A 25626-nucleotide genomic window follows, 5' to 3' on the forward strand; every position below is an offset into this window, starting at 1 on the left:
TAGGCAACTGGCTCTTCTGCCAGAAGCTCTTCCAAGTCTGCAAAGCCTCTGGGCATGCACACCACAGCACTGAACGTTGGACACACCCACAGAAGCTGGTGGAAATGGACAGCAGGCCTGATGATGCCATGGCTGCCACACGGGCGGAGTCCCTAAGCTCATTACACAGCTTTGACCCTGAACTGACTGCCCCCCTCTCTTTGCACATTCACTCCACGACTAATATGCTTATATACCCACATGTCTAGTTTTAGAAGGACCTATGGATACATCTGAGACCACATCATTACTGTGTGTGTCTGTGCAGATTAATGCATTCAGCATTAGATTAGGATTGTGTCTGGCCTGGGATAAAGCTGAGAGTAGGTTCATGATAATTATTGGACTTTGGGACGGGGGATTTTGGCAAGGTCCTGCTGCTGATAATGGAGTCCGTGATTTTCCAGATTACTACTTGTTTTAGACTGCATATCTGTGTTAAAAAAACAAGCACCGCACAGACGCCATCTATTTATTTTTGAAACCAGAACATTTTGTTTGTTAGAGGCAGCCTTCAGAGAGGCTGTGAAACTGTCATAATATCCGAAGCAGCCAGGGGAGGGGGGGAAGTGAGAATAGCACATTGTAGATGCGCATTGCAGTTTAATTTATGAACTGTTTTGGCACTAGGCGGCAATAGGCTCACAGCAAATCCTGCCCTGTTGTAATTTCCTCTAGAGAGTCAGCTGTATGGCCGCCAAAGCCCTTTAGGGTTGGGTGGACAGGAATCTCATGCTAATGCTTTAATTCTAATGTGCAGTAAATCACGGTTAGCCCCGGCACGGCGTCTAGCAAGTTGTCACCACCCAACAGCTGAACCAGCAAAGATGAGAATGCTATAGGTCAGAGGTTTCATCACCTGAAAGGTCATAAAGTATATTGCAGGTGGGAACTTTACACCCTATATCATGTGGATACATGGTAGAGGAGGAGGTCTGTGGCCTTGTCACAGACATAAACTAAACCCTGTTTGTACTGAAAGCTCTCCCATCACACCCTGTACAATTAAACTGGCTGGAAATGTCATGTTTTATTACCCCACCTGTTGGATTCAACTACTGCATTCGGCGGTGATGACATTTGCAGTTTAAGCTTGGAAGTCTGCAAAGGGATTAGAGGGGGGTGGGGAAGAGGCAGGGACTCTCTGCAACTGCATTTAATACTTTTTCCAGCCTGCACAGGAAGCCAACAGCACAAGTGGCCAAACACATCGGGAACTGGCGCTTGGATCCAGGGATGCTCAGGGGACTTATAAGCTCAACATTCTTGCTGCTGCTGGTGGAGTCCAAACTATCTGAACAGATTGCAACAATAACTATTTTTAAAGGGTAATGAAAGTGGTGGTTGCTCTAGGGATGAGAGACGACACTGTGTGGGGTGGGAGCGGCAGGAAACAGAAGCCTTCCCACCCCCAATATTTATATTTGCAAGCTGGCTTGCATTTTCTATAGGGCATGATGAGTAATCAAAGGCAGATTGATTTATATGCTGTGCTTTGAGATTAGTCAATGACTAAGGAACTCAGTGGATGTCAAGCAGACCAGAGCTTCAGCCTGAAATGGGAAGCACTGGGCTAATGCATTTACACAGATCTCCTCTGCTTTGTGGCTCTTTTATTATCAGATTGAAAAGGCTAGTTCTGAGACCTGTTCTGGAACTTGGGTGTTTACCTCCAGAGACAAGAGAATGGACTTGGATGAGCTGCAACCAGAAATCAACTGTGGCCAGGATGGTGTCTTATTTAACAACTCAGTCTCCAGATGTTCTGGACTACAAGTTCCAGCATTCCTGCTAACTGCTCATCCTGCAGAGGCTCTACGTGGGGCTGCCCTTGAAGACGGTCCGGATGCTTCAATTGGTGCGAAACAGAGCTGCCAGTTTGCTGACGGGGACTGGGCGTTGTGCTCACATAACTCCAGTCCTCTGTCAGCTTCACTGGCTCGCCATTGAAGTCCGGGCCCAATTCAAAGTGTTGGTTATCACCCTTAAAGCCCTTAACGGCTTGGGTCCTGGTTACCTAAAGGAGTGCTTATGTCCATATGTGCCCTCCTGCCCCTTGAGATCTGCAGGAGAGGCCCTTCTCCAGGAACCCTCCGTGAAAGAAATTAGGAGGGTAGGTACTCGGAGGAGGGCTTTCTCTGCGGTGGCGCCCCATCTATGGAATGCGCTCCCCAGAGAGGTCCGCCTGGCACCGTCGTTATTTGCTTTTCAGTGCCAGGCCAAGACCTTTTTATTTAAATGGCATTTTGATTGTTGATTTTATTTATTAATTTTAACAACTTTGGCCAGGATGTCTCCAATTGCATTTTATTGTATTAATGATATTTATTTATTCATAAGCCACCCTGAGGCTTAGGTGAATGGGGCGGCATATAAGTCCGCTAAATAAATAAATGAAATAAATAAAATGTGAGTGGAAGACCAAGAGACCCAAAAAGCATCAGACTTGGGAAGGCAGGCCTATGGTGTCCAAAAGCAGGGTCTTTGTTTAGATGTACTCCCCAGACCATTCCTAGACATGTGTCTAGAGTTCAGTGCTAATCAGGAGTGCTTTGGTCCACTGAGGCTAGTGCATCAAGTACGCCAGCTTCTAGATGTGTCCATTTACACCATGACATCACATGTCTTAGTTGCACCTTATTCGAATCTGTGCAAAGCCCTCTGTGTGGGGCTGCCTTTCACGGCTTGAGAAATTGCAGTTGGTTGCAATGCAACAACCAGGCTGTTGACCAGTTCCAGTTATGGGGCTCGCATAGTTCCTAAATTACAATAGCAACACAGAATGCTGGTCCATTTTGGGGACCAATGCAAGAATGCTGGTTATGACTTAAGCAGATTTAAGCAGCTTGGGAACAGAAAGGCTGCCTTCTCTACATGAGCTCGCCTGGGCGCTGAGATAATCCAGGGAGGCATATTTCTCTGTCCTGACAACATCTGATGTGTCTTTGGCAGGGTCCTGAGAAAAGGCCTTCTCAGTGACTGCTTCCTACTGACTTTGCAACTTCCTACCATGAGGCCTTCTTCTGGCCTCCATGCTAATAGGCTTCCAATAGCAAACAAACAGCATTTCTATTCAAGCAGATGTTTGTCCTGCTCCACTGATTTGCTCTTCTTAGCTACTCAGTACGTTGACCTGCATTTTTGGTTTAATTATATTTTAACCTGGTTTCTTGTTAATATGATTTTACCTGATTTTGCATATGGTTTTATTGTGCTATTGCTTCTTATATTAGGTGAGTTGGTGATTTTCTTTTGGGAATGTCACTTTTTTTTTATCATTGCAGAAAACTTTTATGTGAAGCTCCCCCCCCCCCCAAAAAAAGGTAAGAAATAAATATAAAGGCATAAATGCTTTGCAAAGATTCCCCATTTGACCCATAGCTGCCTAAATCCAAACCAACTCCTGATAACTTAAAGTTCCATAAGATGAAATGCAAACAACATATAGATTTCAAATCATGACTGATAACATTCCACTGACATTTTGCATATTTTAAAAATGAAAAACAATGCAGCACAGATGATTTGAAAGGGAACTCTTATGTACCTATTTTATAAAGCATAGATTTCAAACAAGCTTAAGGATGTACCACTTGTGTGGAAATCAGATCTTGACTGTTGCTAATTTCCTCCTCTTCACCCCATCCCCATTTTGCATGGGTAATATATGTTTAATAATAACCAAAACCTGATGTTATGGATTAAAGTATCCGGATGCTACAGAGTGAAGTTTTTAAAATTGAAGAAATTAGATTTGTATGATTTTTACTATTCCTTAATCTGTTTCTGGGCAACAAAAGTGATTTGGGTCAGCTGTTATTGCATTAAACTTTAATTTTCTTCCACAAGCACAGGATTATATAAAGGAGTATTGGATTGCACTCAGCATGGATTAGCTGAGTGGTGTCTCTGCTGCCAAGGACCAAATGGATTTCCTTCCTTTTGTGATTTATATTTTTATTACCATTTCCCCCTCCTCCTAATTCCCATTACCCTTCTGTTTGCCAGCACGGAGATACCCTCAAGAGCAGCAGCAAGTGCAGGCAGAGCGACTGGCTGCTTATGGAATGTGTGTATGTTCCAACACTCCTCCCGGGCCGCTGTCAAAGGAACAAAAAGGCTCCCGCCCTCGAAGCCTTTTTTGTCTCTCTTTTAAAAGGGAAACTGAAACTTTTCAAGGCAAACAGGTTTGGGCCTCTCTCTCTCTCTCTCTCTCTGGGAAACAAGCCCACAATCAACATTTTTTTATATAAGATAGAGGAATCAGCAACAGAAATGTTGAAATAGAAGTATGATTTCAGTGAAAATAGTCCAATACTTCTTTTTGCTTTTGCTTGGTTTTAGAAGTCCATCTCGCCAGATCTCTAAAAGAAGATAGGTTTGCAGTTCGGTGGCTTTTTTTTTAAAAGGTAGCCCATCTTTTGCCTTCTACCTTATCAGCAAAGTAGTAAATAATTAAAAAGAACGGCACTGAAAAGATTCTGATGGAAGATAATCTGAAAGGAGAACATAAATGCAAATAAATGTGAGCATTTTGAGCACCAGTAAGAACTTTTTAAAAACAGCGTGGCTACAATCCTGTTGAAGTGCAGCACTTCTAAATCTTAACTATTCTGGTGGTGAGAGTTAACTTCCACTGCTGGGGATAAGTAAATTCCTCACTCCTTTGAAATCATGGGTCCTGCACTGCACTACTACACATTTATTCTGAAGTAAGTCCCATTGAGTTGAATGAGGCTTACTCCCGAGTAGGAACATTAGAATTTCAACCGTGGGCGGCCCCAAGGCTTTATTGCGATGGGGCGGCATAGAAACGTTTTAAATAAATAAATAAATAATAAAACCTGTGCATGTTGTAAGAGTTACGAATGATCGTATCAGAAATTGGCAGGCTGGGTAGCAAATTTGGCACAATTATATACATGCATAGCTGGAAAATGCATAAGGATCCCAGAAAATCTTAACAGCACTTTATTGTAAGCCATCCCAAGACATTCTGTAAATACGTACATACATACACACTTTCCTGTCCATAAATGGAGAATGCTGGGAATTGCAGAATTTTTTCTATCTAAGTACATAGAAGCTTGCATCCTTTGTCTTCTTAATTGGGAGGGAGGATACAAAACAGTAGAAGTTGCCCCAACTGTGAAGCATTCTGCACAAAGTCCTGTTAACATAGCACACTTTTCAGGGACAGATCATACTGGTTTTTTAACTACCTAAAAGGGGTTAGGTAGTTAACTCGAAGCACAAAACTTGCTAGGGTTACATATTCATTTGCAGCAGCTTTTCCATCACAATGCAGTGGCTGGGCGTGATTCTTCCAGGCCCACTACAAACATGCACCATGCTTCCCCACCCCACCCTTTTTATTTATAGTGTGATCACTATAAATAAATAACACGCTGTTTTGATTTGCAAAGTGCAAACAGTTATATCCCATTCTCCACCCTGGGTGTGTGGCCTTAATTCCTGATTTCTTTTCATTCTTCTCCATCTTTTAAATGGTAAAAATGTTTTATGATGCTATTTTTCTATTAGGGGGAAAAAGAATAATGAGAGGAAATCAGCATTCAAAACTTCCCCACCACCAACACAGGAAGAGAAACTTGCACTGGCACTGTTTAGAGAACCTATTCAGAGAGAAAATCAGAGGTTATTCAGCCCTAATCTGCCAGTAAGGAGTATCAGGAAGCAATAAAAAGGATCTGTTCCGTGAAGAGAAAGTGTTGAATTTAAGAGTACCAAGTCTTGGAAAACCTTAATGGCTATTTGTGTGTCCATATTGGGCAGGCTGGTGGTGCTAAAGTTGCCTTTTACCACAATCCTCCCTCTGTCCACCAAGGCAACACAAATTCCTCCAAAATATGGGAGGATACTTTAGAAAACTGGAACACAAATTTATGGAATGTGTATAGACTGGACCAGTCTCTCGCTCATTGCAGGCTGTGCAGTGGGCATCATCATCATAGTCATCATCATGGAGAAGGAGCAATGCTTAGGGATGAGCCTTCGAAGGTCCTTCATGAAGTTTCTCACACTGAGAGGGAGAGTCAACCTGTTTTGGAAGACATGGAAGGGCTTTCAGGCAGGATGTGGGACCCAGTCCCTGACCCAGTAGGGTGGCCTTTGGAAAGCCGAGCTGCTCAGCTGGAGGGTCCTGCCAGTCTCGCTGACTTGCTCTCCAGCGGCAAGATCTATCCTGAGGACGGGGCCAGCAGCATTGCTGAAAGGGAGGGACTGTGGGGAAATTTCCAGTTTGGACTCAGCTCTTTACAGGAACAGAGGCTTCTCCTCCCAGCTTTGATGAAAGGCTATTTGGAGCTAAACTCTTCTGTGAACTGTGCAGTTTCAGGGAAAGCATGCCATTTCAAAGGATTATCTTGAGTTTTGGATCCCAAGGGAAGGAAGGAAGGAAGGAAGGAAGGAAGGAAGGAAGGAAGGGACTAACTCACAACATAATTACATGTGGATATTCTGCAAAAAGTAAATGCATAGGAGTTGATAGTTCCAGAGAATAGGACCAGCGTGGAAGCACCCACAATGTCCCTTATGTTCTAAAGACTGAAGAAAAACACCTTCTCCCCTGAATCCCAGATTATCATTACAAGAGTAAAGCTTTTGCATTTGCTTCACTTGTATGACCCCCCCCCCTTCTCCAGTCATATCCTACACATATTTTGGCAACTTGATCTGATCATTCTTTTGTGGAAGGCAGTTGGTGTCAGTTGGTAATTAAACTAGTGACTAATCTTTATTTTGATTTCTTTATATACAGTTACTTAGCCCGAGGCTCTGAAGCCCCAGAGAAAGTTGAAAAGCAAGAAGAAACGATGGAAGAATGGAAGGAAGGTGCTGACACAGAGATACTGTGTCCAGTTCTGGTCACCAAGATTTAAGAAACGGAAAAATTAGAAAGGGTCCAGAGGAGGGCAACAAAAATATTCCAGGGTTCAGAAAAACTACTCTAAGAGGAGAGACTGAAATAATTTCTGTAGTACACAGAATAATCAGTTCAAGATGTGACAACCCAGATTCAGGTTGCATATGAGGAAAAGTTTCCTCACTGCCAAAGCAATATGACAGTGGAACCAGCTGCCTAGAGAGGTGGCGGGCTCTCCCACACTAGAGACCTTCAGAAAGAAACTGGATAGTCATCTGAGTGGGATGGTGTAAATTGCTGACCTGCAACAGCAGGGGTTGGACCCGATGGCCTTCTTGGCCACTTCCAACTCTACTTTCCTATGACACAGACAGCTGAGAGAGAAGGAACCACAAACATGCACTGAAGAAGCACCTTATCAAGCTGAAGTCCTGCTTCTTCGGGGCAATGATTAGAAAGGAAGTCTGCATACTGTCTCAAAGACACTTGTAAGTCCAGCCATTCTTGTTAATCAGTGTCCTGAAGAAGATTCACCGACTCAAAGTACAGTGGACTCAAAGTATTTCCAGTGTTCCTTTGAGGTGCCCTTGCTTGATATTTTTAATTTAAGTAATAAAAAATCCATACACATAGGGATTTCTCTGTGAGCATCAAGTGTTCAAATACACATGTGTGCATGATTGTGATCCCAAAAGAAGTTACGTTAACAGCCACATACAGCATAATTTTCTGGACTTCTTGGTACATCTTTTAAAAACACGTCTTCACTGATTTCTGACTCAAATGTCACTGCTGCGGCTGCTTCTGCTACTGCATATTTTCTAGTACATTGGAAAAATATGACATTAAATTATTATGTGCATTCTGAGCAAGACTTTGGTATATGGGAGACACTGACAGAAAAGCCACCCTGTCAGAAAGTGAATTGGAGAGGGTATTTCCTGCTGCTTCCTTCCCATCAGAAAACCAGATGCAGAGGAAGAAAAGCTTCCCGCAGTGGTTCTGACACGCACAGCCTGTCGCTTTCCGTGCCGCTCAGTTGTGGCAGGTCTAGTACCTTGCTATAGAGTCTTGCCTCCAGCTTCCTATCTGCCTTTCTTAAAGATTCACTTCAGCTCATGTGACACACAAAATGAAAATCTATGAGTGCAGTTTCAAAGAGCTTTCTCTGAAGCACTCAAAGGGTCATCAGCATGTATGCCTACTGAGCTGTGAATCTAAAAAACCCGCCCAAACTGGTAGCAAACAGAGAAGTTAGTGCATTGCATACCATTCTAGAACTCATGTCTCCTTCCTCTAGTGTACAAAATGTTGACCTAAGGACTTACAAAGCATTGTGTTGTAAAAAGAGGTTCTAAGCCCAAGTTATGTTTATATGATTAGAATAGGAATCACTACAGCTTCTTATGAAACATATTTTGCATGTGGTTTAGCATGTTAGGCTCAATTGTTTAAATATAGAGGGGCTGCGCCAGGAATATGGCACCTCTTTCAGACAAGGGCTGAACTTCATTTGAGAGGAGCAGCTGGGGATTCTATTTCAATGTGCAGGGCCAAAGGGAAAGAGGCTAGGATCCCCATGCCACTGTATTACAGCATCAATTTCTCACCACCTATAACTAAATCTTAAGACAGATATTTCATTCCTTGGGGGAGGGGCCTGCAGAGAAGCCAGGCCACCATCAAAAGGTCAGCGGCTGGAAGAAATGGGTGTGACTAGAGTAAGGGGAGTGGTGGATTGGGACTCCTCTGAGGGCTGGCTTGGGCCATTCCACACCTCTGGTCTAAGCTATGCTCTCGGTGTACAGTATGGTACGCAACAGCTTTTGCTCGGTCTGCTTTGTTACAGGGGAGGGCAGTCTGTATTCTTGAAGGAGCTCCTTTCTGTTTTATAGAAACCTTCAACCCACCACCTGCAGCCAGGTTCACAACGGTGGCTGGGGGCCGGCACAGGGTGAGTTGTGTGCTGAATTCCATAAGCCATAGTTGAATATACAAATGGTTTTAGTGGTCTAATTTGGCTCTTGAAATATTTTATAGACATCAGAGAGCTTTGCCGATTTCCTTAAAATCACCCAGAAGACCTCAAGACACTTTCTACCTACCTGCAAGCTGATCATGGCAGGTGCTGCCCATTTATACTTTGTATCTTCTTAGTTGTGACACACACACACACAAATTTCCCTTGATAAAGGATTTCCTAAAATGTCACAATAATTTTCTGGATGAGAGTCATGCTTTTTATTGAACAAAAGCAGTGGGAATGTGTCCAAATTTTGGAAGTCATATGCCTGAACATTCTTCAGCTATGAATATATTTTTTAAAAAAATCAGATAGCACTTGTAAATAAGAAAATGTCTTTCTGCTTTGTAATCTGCAACCCAGTGCTTCATTGTAAAACCTGCCAGGAAGCAGGAACATCTCATCCGTTCTAGACCATACTCCTTGAAGCAATTTTTTGTCTGGTCCTAGTAGGGCTTCTTGATCCTCCAGAAACGAGAGTTCTAAGGTGAAGATGGAACAAGAAAAGCATGGTGTCAGTGAAGGACAGTCAGAGTTGGGAGGGCTGAGTTTCCAGCACTGGAACAGGAAGGCTGAGCAAAACTATGAAACCTAATTTCTCCAGTTTATACTTCTGATCAAATCAATAAAAAGATGAAGCTATTAGGAGCTATTAGGAGTAGGCAGATATTTAGGGCTCTGGGCCCATTTGGCATTTTGAGAGGCTGCCCACCACAAAATGGCTGCCCAAACTGATGTGGTAACCAAAAGCCTGGCCAAAAGCTTTGAGGACAAGACAGAGGTAGGGTGCAAGTCCAAGCCACTCATTTGAACCCACAGTTCAAAGGCAACCTGAACTACTGGTAAGAAAATGTACCTACCACATTATATGGCTTCTTTCTAATAGCTTTTTCCATGGCTTGTGGATCCTCTGTTTTTATCCTTGTGCAAATGTCAAGACCAGTCTGTGTACAATCTATTGCACGGGCTGTTGTGCACGCTGTTGTACGATGTGCTTCACAGCCCTTTGTGTAAAACATTTTGCAGGACATTCTGCAGACTATCCCACAAATCGTCGCACAGGAAATCGCACAAGGCGTTCCACAAGCTATTTCATAAATTGTTGCACAAGGGATACACCACTTCATTAGATGACGTTTACTTGCACTAGTTGTTTGCATGGCTCTACCTGCAGTTTTGCAACTGCTATCAGGACTAGCACAACTAGAACAAGCAACAAACAATCTAAAGAGGTTACAGTGACTTGCGCAACACCTTATGTACAAGATTTGTGGGACAGCTTGTATGTGCATTGTGCAATGGCACGAACACTAACTTCACAACCCGTGCAATGCTGTGAGCAGCAGCGTTGTACAACTGCTTGCACAAACAGAATCAAAATCTTGGAGTTTGAAACCAGAGTTTCTGAAAGCAGTAGAAGCTTTGCACTAGCAGCATAACAAAATTGGATATACTGTGCTATACATTTACAGAGCTGTCACCAATTTTAAGATTGTACTAGACATTATATAATCAGTAACATATGAAACTGAAAACATACTGTTCTTGGGATGTTCATACAAGCAGGGTTTCTGATTTTGTGAGACTTAGTTATTAGAAGACAGGCTTTTTGGTCAGCAAACATAAAAAATTGAATAGGCGCCAGTGTGCCTCAAAAATAGTACAAAGGACAGGCAAGTGCCAAAAATCCATCTGTGGAAAGTAAAAAGGAAAAGAAAAAAGGAAGAGCTTTTAAGACAACTTTACTCCTCTCTAAATAGTTTTTTCCTCCACTGTTAAGGATTCTTGGTTTCTCACCTATTGCTACTTCAGCCAGAATACTTCCATTTCTTAGGAAACATATTCGACCAATTATAGGCTAGACATCTGGTTTTACAAAAAATCTGGGTTATTGTATTTTCAGTCTCTTTGGAAAAGCAATTCCAGGTTTTTGAAGCTCTATACAGCAAGGCTTCTGGTTGTTTAGATTTCACTGTGACCTGTGCTCTACTCTCACTTCACATAAATATAATCCAAGAACTTTTGCTAACCTCAAGGTATTTTACAAAATAAGGGAGTACTCAATTCCCATATAAAGTCATCTAGTTAATGCCTCAAGATAGAGGTAGTTCAACTTTGTTCTTGTGCATTTATCATCTTTAATATTTTTATATCCTTGCGGCCCAATAAAATTTAAAACACACACACATGGATTTAAAAACCTTTGAATAAATGCAAACATGGTTTACAAATGGAAATGTCAAAATCTCAGGATGTTCCATAAAAATACAGAAATGGAGAGAACCTATCATGCTCTCATATTTGGCAGGTGGGTACAACCTTTCTCACTAAGAAATGTCTTTCAATGCTCAGTAAAGTTGATAGGACGTGGTGGTAAAAAGTGTGCATATATATAGCATATTTACTTATTTATTACATTTCTATACTGTCCGGCAGCTGTGGTTTTCTGGGTGGTTCACAAAATGATAAACTACAACCATAGGATACATCATGGGAAAACAGGACAGAACTTCTGAGTTTAAACTTAGAATATAGAACCACAGTAACCTCCTTCTCCAGCAATATCATAAAGATCTAAAAACACAACAACATATATAAAATAGCAAAAGTGGAAGAATAAAAATGCCTCGGAGAAGAAAAGGTCTATACCTGGCACTGAAAAGACCATGTAGGTGCCAGGAAGGCCTTTTTGAATAGGGCAGACCGTGACTACTTTTTTACCACCAAAGAGGGGACTTTAAACTGGTAATTTTGAATATCACTATTATTATTATTATTATTATTATTATTATTAGTAGTAGTAGTAGTAGTAGTAGTAGTAGTAGTAGTAGTAATATTAGGAAATGGTATAAATCAATACTTTTCAGTACATCACAGCAATAATATGTTTCCAAATCATGGAGAGGCTAAAAGACTGGTATTTGGCATGTTTCTAATATTGCCATGCCAGTCTCCAAAATGTGTGAAAAAAATTAACTATGAACAATTAAATTACTGGTGGAAATCAAAATGAGAAGGGAAAAACTGTAGGACTAAATTTGTTTATATTACTCAACCAAATACGAAGAATTTTCAGAACAAATCTTGGCTTTCTATTAGCTAGAGGTAGGGCTGGGGATGTTGGAGAAAACTCCTGCGAGTCCCTTGGACCGCAAGGCGATCAAACCGGTCAGTCCTAGAGGAGATCAACCCTGACTGCTCTTTAGACGGCCAGATACTGAAGATGAAACTCAAATACTTTGGCCACCTAATGAGAAGGAAGGACTCCCTGGAGAAGAGCCTAATGCTGGGAACAGTAGATGGCAAAAGAAGAAGGGGACGGCAGAGGATGAGGTGGCTAGACGCAGTCACTGAAGCAGTTGGTGTGAGCTTAAGTGGACTCCGGGGGATGGTGGAGGACAGGAAGGCCTGGAGGAATGTTGTCCATGGGGTCGCGATGGGTCAGACATGACTTTGCGACTAACAACAAGGGCTGGGGAACATATTCATGGAGTTCACATTTTAATATCAACTTACCTAATTTTATATTTTGAAGCACTATACAGACCAAAAGTCAGGTTGCCATCCCATGTGACTACCTGTAACCCTCAGAATTTGGAGAGTTACGAGCATCTAGCGGAGGGCAGGAGGATGCAGAGGTGAGGGCTGCCTTCATGCTTCTCTTGCCCTCTGGATCACTTGGTTGGTCAACTGTCTAAGCGGTTTCTTCTGCTTGTGAGGAGCAGCTGCTGAGTGTGCAAGGAATTTTGGTGGAGCATCACTCATCTGGGCCCCATCCCAGAGGGCTGGCATAGAAAGAACGGACTGACTGTGAGGGAAGAGGGCCTGATTCTTTGGAGAACTTTTCTGAAGTCAGAGCTGGACTCTGAATTGACCACTGGCTACCCAGACAGTGTCTAGCAGCCACAAGATTGCTCCTTCAGTTGCCTACCATAATTTATATTGCTAGAATTTGCAGTTAAATTTCCAATAAACATGTGCATGTACATGTGTATAATACGGGGAAATTGTGTAGAATGCATTATATTAGGGGAAATGCTCACAAAAATCTATGTATTAGGCAAAATTGTGTGTTGGTGTGTCACAGTATTGTAATCAGATTCATCCAGTCTGGCGTCTAGTCCTGGCCTCTCCATGAAGCTCACTGGGTGACTTTGGACCAGTCACTGACTCTCAGCCAAACCTACCTCAGAGGGTTGTTGTGAAGTTAAAATGGTGTGGAGGAAGAATATGCAAGGTGCCTTACAGGAAAAAGCCTGGCTATAAAATTAATAAATAAGTAGAATGCTGAATAAATACAAAATGCATATATTAGGAAAATGTACACTGTATGTTTACACACATATATTTAAACGTTCTCAAGCTTCAGGCTGAATCAAACTTGACTGAAACATGAGAAACGGAGAGAATCCAATACTGACAGATTCTTTCATCCCTAATTGTACATCATTCTAAGTGCCTTAAAAAGCAAATAGTTTTCCCCACTGTTAATATGAATTTAGGCTACATTCTAAAAACTTGCATATAATTGTTCTATTCATATACCTCATATAACACCGGTCCTCTATCAGCTTCACTGGCTCCCAATTAAAGTCCGAGCCCAATTCAAGGTGGTGGTGCTAATCTACAAAGCCCTAAATGGCTTGGGACCAGGAAGGAACATCTCCTTCCCTATATGCCCTCATGCCCCTTAAGATCAGCAGGGGAGGTCTTGCTCCGGGAACTCTCCCTGAAGGAGGTATGGAGGAAAATTACTCGGAGGAGGGCCTTCTCTGCAGTGGGGTGCCCAGACTATGGAATACGCTCCCCAGAGAGGTCTGCCTGGAGCCGACTCTCTATTCGTTCTGGCACCAGTTAAAGACCTTTTTATTTACCTATCATTTAAATAATTAAATTAATAATTTTAATAAGAAATTAATAACATTTTATATAGTCACATTTTCTTTTTCTTCTTTTCCTTTCTTTTAATTCTGAACAGTTATTATTGAATGTTTTAATGTTTATTATTAAATGTTTTAATTGTATTTTATATGATTATTTAACTGTTGTAAGCCATCCTGAGGCTGTGCAAAGGATGGGATAGAAATGTTTTAAATAAATTGATTAATAAATAAATAAATAAATACCACGAATGAGCTTCTATTGGGCGATGGAATCTGCCCTTGTCTCGCCTCCCTGCTGCACCTTTGTGCCATGTCCAAATTTGTGCTGAAGCATCCAGAACAGACTCAGTGCATTTACCTGGGCAATCCAGCAATCAGCCAGCAGGGTCTTTTTGGCTGGTGGACGGCCACTATTGGAGAGAACCCCAGGCGGAGTCTCAGTTAAAGGTGCCATGTAAACATTGGAAATAATTTCCGATGCTGAAATATATGAGTAGGTCCTTCATGGGTTATCGTTTTTTTTACCTCCAGTTAATTAGTGCTGAAGCAAACAAAGATTCACCCAGTCCCTGACCTAATTTAACATAGAATCCCCATGTGAAGCAGCCATTTGTTGGCTCCGAAGACAAAGAATAACTTTCGTCCTGAAATTCTACCATATGCTGTAACATATGTAGAGGCAGCTTGTCAACTCCTCTTTTGAATTTGTCAGGGTGTGGACTCTTCACATAAAATAAGGCTATACTGTTCTCAGTCTTGCATCCAGCCACATTTTTCACAAACATGATTGTGTTTGTATTCAGCAATTTTAGCTAACTATAGATAGAAGGCGGGTGTAGATTATTACTGCTCAGCTTCACCATGTTTTGCATCTTTCCTTGAATAGTCTTGAGAGTAATCTAAAAGGTACATTCCTTACACAGCATGCAGATTCCTGTGCTGCTTTTGTTTACTTACAAGTAAGTGCCCAGGGCCCCGATCCAGAGCAAGACCACACACATGGGGAGGGCAGGTTTGAACCATCCTGTGCAGCCATTTGCCTTCTGAAATTTGCTTCTTCTGAAATATTGTTCTCTTCTCTGCTCTGCAAAGACCTGTGCAGGGAAGGAAGGGGGTGTATTTTCAGAGAGAACCCATTAGGTAAGAAAAGTTTAAATCACAGTCTGGATCAGGGCCCCAAATCCTTATTTTTAAGCAAAGAAAACAGCACAGAGAACTGCCAACAACCTAACTAATATATCATGAATTTAGACTTTCAGTGATGTTAATAAAAATGAGCATAATGAAGACATGCAGTCACTGATGGACCAGTGCTGGCTGCAGATTCAAGTCACAGAGTAGATCCACCAAAATGCAGGGGACTTGATGGGCTATATAATGTGGCTTATTACAATCCCAAGTTAGTGTAAATATGACTACATTCGGTTCCAATCAAAGAAGTCCAGCTCTAAGAAGGGGATGTGTTTTGGACTCTGCTCAGGATACATTTTCCCCAAATTTATTGCCAGGCTAGGAAGCGTGTGTGTGATTTTAAATACTTATTTATTTAAATATTTGCAGGCTCTGTAATACTTCATCATTACAGGCTCTTACCCTTCTGCTCTGCGGAAGGGTAATGCTTCCACTATTATTTGGTTGGTCTTCCCTGCTTATCCTCCCTTTGCATCTCCTTCTTATCCTGACTTATGCTAAAAATACGCTCGTGAGAGGCATGCCTCCCAAATGGTTATTTTCAGCCTCCAAACCCAGCCTCAGAGGCAGCTCCATGGCTTTCAATGCCAAATCCCAAAGTGACTTTAAAGCAGCATATGTGACCCTGTTGAAAATACACGTTGGTCTTCCACAATTTGACATTTCTGCATGGATGGTATATGAGGGAGGGAGAGGAAGAGAGACTTGGGTAGAGGTGTGTGCTTGTGGAAGCGTCTTTGACTGAAATTAGATGCAAACTACTTTTTATCTTTGGACAGTTTTTACGAGCTATTGTAGCCCAAATCTTTCTCAGTTGTTTACTTTTCTGAGGCAATGTGGTTGCACAGGGTGTAACTGAGGTTGGGATTTGTCATGATATGCTTAAACTGGAAGGCCACATGTTGACATAAATTCAGTTCAGTGTAAGCTGACTCTACATATGTTATGGCATATGGCAGAATTTCAGGCCCTGTCCCTCTTTCTCCTCCCTCCTCCTCAGAGCCACTAAAAAGCTGTCTCATGAGACAACCCTCTGCTAAATTAGGTCAGAGACTAGCCTGCCATGTGGCAACTCTGCTGCTTTAGAATAAGGCCAGGATACAACTCAAGAGTCAATTTGGTATTGTTATTCTGAATCACTTTTCTTCAAGGGGAGAGGAGATCATTTAGTGTGAATGTGTGTTCCGTTGTGCGTTCACTCAGAGCAGGATCTGAGTAGGTAGCAGCCACCTTCTAACATTTATGTATGCATGTATGTATGTATATATTTCTTTATTTTATCTGCCATCTTATAACTAAATTTCCCCAATAAATCTAGGGTTAAAAACACAGCAATTAAAAAAAAATCCAAACAAGGATGTCAAAGGTCTTGGAATATATAAATGTAAATAATAAAGAATATATAAACAACAACAACAATTTGTTATCATTGTTATAAATAATAATAAAACTATGTAACCTTTAAAGTGATGGGAAAAGGGACATTATCTTCATTTCCTGCCAAAAAAAACCCCATGTACTTATTAAGCCTACTTGGGGAATGCATTTCATGAAGAGGGCACCACTATTGGGAAGGTTCTGTCATTGTTACCACCTGTGTAACTTTATTTCATAGCGGCATGAGGAGTAAATAGATATTAAAAAAATATTTCAGTTTTGTCCTTCCTGGAATCAAACACAGATCTGAAGACAATCTGTGGTTAAAGCCTGTACATTTCTGAACTTAAGATCATATGTGCAAAATAAAAAGTGCAAGAAAATGGGAAAACGCACATGGTTGTTGTATACTGTGAGGAAATATATGTTGCCGTCATGCATAAAGAAAAAAAAGCTTGCAGGCTGATTTGGGCACAAGTGAGTTTGAGTTTCAACATGGAATTTGGAGAATTTCATTGGAGAGGAGCTCATCTTTTGCTGATTCGTAAATCCCAAATCTGGAGGGGAGTCTTCAGGAATGAACTAAGAATCCAGGTTGGTGCATATGCAAACAGCCATTCCTTTACATCCACTGGACCCAGCTTCTTTGGGCTCTAAAGTTCAACTACTGGCCCTGGAAATGGACCAGAGGCCAGCGAAGCTGATAAAGCAGGGGTGTCAAATGCTTGAATCAAGCAGTCCCAAAGAGAAGACTAGCAGCTCTATTTTGGACTAACTGAAATCTCTGTACCATTTTCAAAGACTGTATCAGATGCAACACATTACATCCATTCACCACGGAGGACAAGAACCGTGGCAGGACTGCCTCTATTCAGTTAGGGTTACAGCTGGTGCTTCCGCTTATGTCCAGTACCTCCAACAACAGTTTGCCCACAGATGCGTCTCTTGGCACTCACAAGCATTTCTGCCTCTCCTAGGGGTCTACTTTATTTTAAAGATTTTTTTTTTTTCAAAAAACAACTGGGAGGCTGCTATTCTGCAAAGTGAAGTGCTAGATGCCAGAAATGTCTTTATTTCCAATAATCATACCTGGGCCCCAGAAGAATCCTTGGAAAACATGGAGCACGGGTGGCACCAACCGAACACTTCCATCTGGAAGCATGCCAGGTGAAAAAACCAAAGGAAAAAGGTATGCCAAGGAGGGTGGAGCTTGGTGAGGGCATGTGTTTTGTCTCACCCCTGCATTAGTTTTGTGTGTGTACCAACTGCTTGGCCTTGTGTTTTCCCAGTTGGTGGGGTTGCCGCATTGCGTGTGTGTTTGTGTTTCTCTGAAGGTTAACAGTTTGGCTTCTCTTTTTGGTGCTTGTGGCACAAATATTTGATTTGGCATTTGAAGGTCAGACTGTTATCTCTACCTTGTGCTCAATTTCTTGGCCAAGTCTTGGAACCTCATCAGTTGGCCTTCTGTGAAATGGGGGATGAAACAGAAAACTCTGGGCTCAATGGAGTAATTTTGTTCAGACCTCCATCTCTGCCTAGCATTTAGCTTCTTGATCGGGCTACTTTTTTAAGTGTGACAAGTTTTTATTTGTAAGATGTGTGCCTGGAAAACAGAGAAACTGAAGATCTGGAAACTGGAACCATACATAAAATCCATGGCTGACTTTGGAAAATTCCCATAGATTTCCAAAGGCAACGCTAACCGCGAAACCTTTAGACACACTGCCACATAGTATGACCTCCTCTGCAAAATTGTGTGTGTGCATGTGTGCATGTATGCATGCAGGTGCAAACAGGTGTAACACACACATCATATATACATATTTATTCAAATCTGATAAATTAAATCTTAAGTATAGTCTAGCCTACATTAAGCCAGAGCTGAAAGAAAAATGATTATCTGTTGGTTTATGTGGGCCTTCATCTGCATGCAAGCCAGAATATGACATGCCATAACTGAAAATTTGTCAGGCTGAGAGTCTGAAATATTAGAAGTCATGAGGGCTCTAGCTGAAATGGAGACCATGGCTGGGAGAGCAGAATATTTGGGATATTTGCTGACAACCTACTTGGCTTTTGCTGGCAGGGCATAGCCAGGATGTTTACCTCATTTTGCACTGCATCATCAAACTCTGACAGCTGCTGACATTTTACCAGTAGACTCTCCCAAAAAATGCAGTCCAAGCACATTTTCCCATTTGCATGCTCTGTGTTTCTGTGTGGGGGGGCTCTGTCTTTCCAAGTAGCCCATTGCTTAAGTTGCTGCCAAACAAGAGGGGAATCTGGCGTACAGAACAGTGTCATAATAAGTTATCCGCTGAATCCATCTGTGGTAAACTGGTCGATCTATCGTGTTCTTTTGCAAATGCTACACTTTGAGTACAAAGAGCAAACAGGGATGCATAGCATTTATCATCCTCCTAAAGGCCTAAAAGCAGGATGGGGAACTTGTGGATCTCCAGACTGAAGCACAGTCCAGACTTGGCGTGCTCCATCCAATTAAGCACGACCAGAGTGAGTGGGGAAAAAACTCCATTTTGTTCTTGAGAATAAAGCTTGATCACAGCAAAATGGCAATCGACCCAGAAAGCACAGCAGAGTCCCCTTTAATACCCCTGATGAGCAGGTAGCGACGACAACTGCTTATTGTGTTGAAATTTCCTGCTGCGAGCACTGATTCACACACTTGAGTTCTAGTGGTGTCCACACTTACCTGGGAGGCCAGAATGCCCGAGGTTTGGGCTGGGAGCAATTCTTCCTAATTCCTCACTGCATGGAGGCTCTGGGTACACTGATAACATTTGAGGATGTGACCAGCCTGCCCAGGCTTAATGCAAGTCATCCAGGTGTGTCCTACAAGATGTTTTGGCCTACAACCCCAATCAGACCTAGCTAGCATGTCAAATGGTATGGGATAATGGGAATTATAAGCCAGAACAACTTGAAGGCCAACAGTTGTGCACTCCTGCCTAAACCTTGTGACAGAGGTAAGCTAAAGGCAGGGTTTCATCATACATACCCAGCAGCGGTGATACAAGAATCAGCTGCCCTGCTTGAAGAAAACATCTCCTTCAAGGTGAGTAAATGCGGCTTTCAGTGGTCCTTTCATTAGCCTTGGATAATGTTCCACAGGGGCCAAAATGTGACAGGTTTTAAACAGGCAGAAGAACAAAAATGGGAAAGAACAGAACAAAGAGCTATTGATCGATAATATTTTGTTCAATGTTATTGTCAACTTGGAAAAAAGGTGAAAGATTTATATGATCAGAGGAGAAACCACACTGTATTATTATAATTCCTAAACCTGAAAGATATCAAAGTTATTGTGTTGATTGTGTTAATTACTGACCTGTTTTACTGATATTAAATAGTAAATATTTGGCTAACAAGTTATTGCAACATTAGTCCAACTAGATCAGGTGGGCTTCATTAAGAACAGACAGGGGGCTAATAAGCTAAGATTGGTTAGATCTTATCTGATGCATTAAATAGGGGAGAACAGATACAGGTGCTATTATTTCTTCTGATGTCCAGAAGCTATTTGATAAGATTATTCAACATTCGTTTTTGCAGCATTGTGAATTTTTCATTTTCCTACCAAATTTCAGAAATGGTTTAAAATTTTATACTGAATCTCAAGAGCTAGTATCAACCATTTATTTATTTCCCTGATTTTTATTTTTTAACTTGAGAGAATTACCTGGCAGGAATGCTCTATTTCTCCACTGATCTTTGATTTAAGCTTGGAGCCCCTGGCATGTGTGAGCCAACAGAATTCTAACATTCCTGGATTTGCACTTCATTCTTTAGAATGTAAACTTATTCTTTATGATGTTGCTCTTCTATTGTTTATTTTAGAAGGCTGGCTTTGTGGCAGACAATGAATACTCTTGGATATCTATCTCTTTACTCTTTTGAAAGTTTGAGCTGATGTCAACTGGAGACATTCCAACCCAGTGTTTTAGTTAACTGATATTTCAGACTTCGCTCTGAGTTTGTTACTTACTGAGGGATAATTTTCCCTGTAGATATATTTCAAATGATTAAGTTGAGTAAGTTGATCAATGAGATCTAACAGGACATAGATGAATATAGTTAAGTCTGTGGGGCAAAGTAAATGCACTTAAATTCAATCTAAAACCTGAAATTGTTTAATGTGGCATTCCTCTGTTTATGCCTGGCAAGTATTTTCAGAAACTTAATTTTTGTTTTGTAAATTTTGGCAGGGTTCCACTCTGACATGAATACCCTTGAAAAGGATGTAACTTCCTTCAATTTTGCTTCTCTGATTTTTCTTCACACCATTGAGCTTATCTGCTGACTTGTCCTATATTTTTATCTTTTCTGGTCAGATTAGATTTTTCTCCCTGCTCAGATTGCAAATCTTTACATTTCAATCCTCTTCCCAACTGGATTGTATTGGGTTTCAGTAAGAACCATGGAATAAAAGAGTTGGAAGGGGCCAAGAAGGCCACTGGGTCCAACTCCTGCTCAGTGCAGGACTCCAATGCTTAATAAAAATAAATTAAGGAATTAGGTCCGTGCTGTAACTCTGCTCCTCCCTATAGATCACAGGACATATGGCCTCTTTTGCTGCTGGGCTATGCAAAAGAAGGGCCATGTGTAGTTCTCTTGCTTGAGGCAGGAGGTTCATCCAAAACCCATCTTTGCAAGTATCAGATATCCTGGCAGAGTGATTTATTCCTTTATTTCTATAAGTCCCGACAAAAATAAGGCCCTTATTTTCAATAAGTCAAAGCTGTTGAGAGGATTAATAAATTACATCAATTCAAAACCACACAATACAGCATAAAATATAGCATAAAAATGTAAATGTTTAAAACTACAGTGCAGGCTTGTTAAAAGTCTCACAGGAAGTCTTTCCCTCCCTCCTCTTCCATCTCCATCTATGATTGACAAATGGTTGGGAAAGAAATCCTCAGCCAGATACTTGAGAGTCTGGATTTCCCCTTTCACTCTTACCCTCTTGGCTAGTATAAAGACTGTGGGTGTTGTAAGGGGAGATGCCAGGATCCCCCAGTTAGCTCTCATCTGCTTATATACATCGCTGAGAGCAAGGATTAGGATTCTTGCTCCAGATTCACATTTCTGTCCGATTGCATCTGACGAACTGCACTGTACTCCATGAAAGTTTATGCCAGCCTTTTGCTACCTGATGGCCTCCAGATGTGCTGGAGAACAATCACATCATTCCCAGCCAGTGTGGCCATTAGAAATCAGCATGTCGAGAAAGCCCCATGTTGAGGAAGAGTGGCTTATGCTGTAATTTGTTTGTTATTCTTTGAAGTTCCACAAGTTTCTTTATTATCTATAAGCCGTTGTTGGGGCTATTGCAATATCAAGATAGACTAACCTCCCATAGCCCTTCAGTGGAGGCAGGGCAAATTGATTTATTTATATGAAAATTTGTTTAAAGTGCCTGTTATATCCAGGTGCTTTACAATCCTGAAATTGCAATCAAACTAATAAAAATCAGCCATAAATATAAAAATCTTAAGATGCACACTTCAGTAGTCCAAAAGAAGCAAAATCACATTTTCCCACTCTATTTTCTCTAGTATGAAATCGTCTTTACTCTTCCTTCTCCCTTCCTTCTAACTCCCCTTTCACTTTGTTCTTTTGTGACAGTTGTGTCTGTTTTCAAGAAAGCTCTCTTATATTATCCCCTGTTATTCTTGGGCTTTTATTTTGGATTTTTCACACATCTTTCACATCTCCAGTCAATGAGCACTAAGACCTAAATACTTCTTTGCACTTCGTGGCTATTCCCTTATCACATACATTTTCTGCCGCCTCAAGGCAGATCTGTTCATTTTGTTGTTGTTGTTGAAACCTTTTTCCTCCCCTAAGCGGATAGAGGATGTGTAAATGTGCCTAAAGGGTGTGCCTGTATTTTTAGCAGAGCTCTGGAAGTTACTGAGTCTTTGGGCTCCCTCCCCGCATCCAAGATGAGGATGGGAAGGGGAAAATCTGCACATGCAAGCAAAGCAACCTCGGGGTATTCTTGCATCCCCCTCACAGCTGACACCAGAAAAAGCAGGACGGGGAACCTTTGCAATGGTGCATCAATCTCATGCTTTTTGCCAGATAGCAGAATCCCCCAGTCATCCCTGGGCTGGATTTACATTATACCATTAAGTATTGATTGTAATGCTTGAAAGGTTTATTGTTGCTATTTATCAGAGCTTTTTGCACTGAACTCTGTAGAAAATAATACTCCCTAGTTGCTGCCTGATGTATGCTCACAGCTCAGTCAGGCAAGAATGTGCTAAGGGAAGTAGAGGCATTTTTTTAAACAGGCCAGATTGTGCATAAAGGACATCTCTGTTCGCCCGCTCAATGTGTGGATCCCAGTTCTATCTGTTAGTGTACACATTCTTGTGGTTTTAGACGAAGTGCTGTGAGTGAAAGCTCTAATCCCATTATTCAGCTCTTATGTTTGGCTCAGATATACGGCTCATACATGGGAATAATGTGACTGCAGTGTTCTTAGCTGAGCAACAGCTGAGCTCTGTTGACCCTGCCCTGGAAGAGCTGCTTGGTTCTTCTGCCTGGGCCAGGGACATTCCAAGCTGGGCCAGAGACTTCTTTGTTCGGCGAGCTGGTTGAGGTTGTACCTGTTGGTGCTGCCCTGCCTGTCCTGCTTGGAGGGGCTGTGAAATTCATGAGAAATGAGAATTCATGAGCATTCTGAGCAGTCATATGTTCTAGTCTGCATCATCTGGTAACCTGGAGAATGAAGGGTTCCAGATCACATGTGAAGGATTAAAAATGTAGTTCAGGCATGTCCTGTGGATGCGCAGAGGACGCAACAATCCCAGTCAGTTCTCCAATCCAAAAGTACTCAGAAGTGCACATATTATAGGCAAATGCACAGGCAAATGTGAACATAGCTATTGAAATGCATCATATTAGGACGATAGCATGCAAAATCTCTGTGGGGCTAAACGACCTACAAAAATGCATGTATAAAGAAAATGTGCCCCAAAATGTGCACATACTTCCAGGCAAACTTTAAAAAAATAATTTGGCCATGCTTGAATGGACCAAGCTTAAAACATACTCAAGGTTTGGAATGAACTGAGTTAAGATTGGAAAACTGAGAAAATTGATGGGTCAATCCTTCACTACTCCCTTTTGATATTCTATGTCAGATAGAAGACTTGTTTCTTCTGGAATGTCTTTGGCTTGTCAGAAGTTTGAGTTGTGTTTCTTACCTTTCATCTCTCCTGTTTGTTCCCACAGTATTACTGTCATTATGCACTGATTTGTATCTTGCGTTTTAGTTCATATATTTTTTAAAAACTTGATTTTGATTAATAGAGAACCAGATTGATAGTCTCATATTAAACCCACAAGGCAGGAATGTTAATAATTAAATAGATATATAATAATGTTAATATTGCTTTTGGAGCCAAACAAATGCCTGAAGCTAGCTCATGACCCATAGTGGTGCTGTGCTTTTGGATAGCAAGAATGTGTGTCTCACAAGCTAAACCATAAATAATACTTTCCCACAATGTTTACAAGTTTTGTGTTCATTAGAGCCCCAATTAGAAAAGTGGCCCCAACTTAGACCCACACCCTCTGCCCACTGAATAGAATTTAATTTTCTTACAGAACTCAATTCCAAAGGAACAGCTTTTTCCATATATTCCAAGCTAGCCACAATTTGTTCTCACTAAATCCAATGAAATATTCTAATGTCAGTAGTACCTCATTTGTTTCCACTAAATGAGAAGTGGTCTTGTCAGTACTGTTTCCTAAGAGGTCAGGCCAATTTAGTCTTACAAGCTAACAGTTCTAACCTCACAAAAGAAGGACGTGGCTTGTATAAACTGGGAGTTTCCACACAATTGTTCAGAAATACAATTCTTTATGTCTTGAATTGCTGGTAGCAGACGAGATGCAGGCTGGCTGTTGTCAGATACATAGAATGATGAAGCACTCTTCCTTCCGTATATGTGAAGAAGGCACATATATGGAATAAAAATATCATAAATATCAGCATCTCATTTGACCTGTGTGTGTGTGTGTGTGTGTGTAGTTATTACCTTTTAGGAGGCTTGGTGGTGAATCTATTTTATGCCAACGTCTGTGCTGAGTTCCTTCAAGGATGGCCATGCATCCTACTTGGAGAATGGTGGTGAGCAAGCAAAATCCTTTGTGCTTCTGATAGCATCTTTGGGAGCACTGAGGAGCCTAGTCCAGAATTCGGTTAAGCTAAGATGTGATCTATATCTACATGGATGCCTTTAGCAACATTCCTTAAAAAAAAGATGGTTTTACTCAGTGTTTGTTTTTGTAAAAAAAAAAAAGTTGCCGGAACTCACGTTGCCGCTGGCAGTAAGCACTCAGCACGCGACCACACACACCAATCCCAAGCCGAGCAGCGTCCCAAGCCGGGCAGCGTGGACAGAAAAGCAGCCCGCAGGCGTTAATGATGTTTGCTGCTGACCTGCTATGCCGAGAGGCGATTCAAAATCACTTCATAAATACATTGGAAAAAAAGGTGCTGGAACGCCATTCCGGTGTGTTCTATGACAAAAAAAAAGCCCTGGTTTTACTCAAGGCTGTCAGAGTTCAGGTTATGTAGGGTTTCGCTAATCACTGGTTAAGAGCTTGTGGCTTTCTTTCCACACCATTCCCAGTAACATAAAAATAATGCTGTATCAAAACAGAGAAATGCAACTTGTTTGAGCTCAGCAGATTTCCCTCCTGCTTCTGATCTAGTGCTCAGAAGCAGGCCAAGTCAGAGGTCCCCCCTGACCTTCAAATGACTGTTTCTTAGATGGTTTGCAAAGTGCATACATTTATTAAACTGCTAATGAAATTTGCAAAGATAAACTCTTAAACCCCGTATGGTTTTAGCACTGTTTGCACAAAATTGTGATCTGTGCAAATTGACTAACATTGCTCAAATCACACTACAGCATTGTGGTTTGCACAAATTTGATTAGCAGTTTAAAAAGTCACCTAAATCATGGGCTGTTTGAGAGAGCTAAGTCTTCAAGCTGGCTCAAACTGCCTCATTGTGAGCTGGTGCTAGTCCAGGACTGACAAAGCAATAACTGAGAGGCTGAATTGTGGAAATGCGTTGAATTTTCATCTACTGTTCCACCTCAATCATGCATCCCTACATAATAATAAAAGTCACATGGATAGGGTGGGATTGTGCAGGATTGTGTGGGAAAATCCACCACAAG

This window comes from Varanus komodoensis, unplaced genomic scaffold (assembly GCF_004798865.1).
Source record: "Varanus komodoensis strain SLA01 unplaced genomic scaffold, ASM479886v1 scaffold5, whole genome shotgun sequence".
NCBI classification, from domain to species: Eukaryota; Metazoa; Chordata; class Lepidosauria; order Squamata; family Varanidae; genus Varanus; species Varanus komodoensis.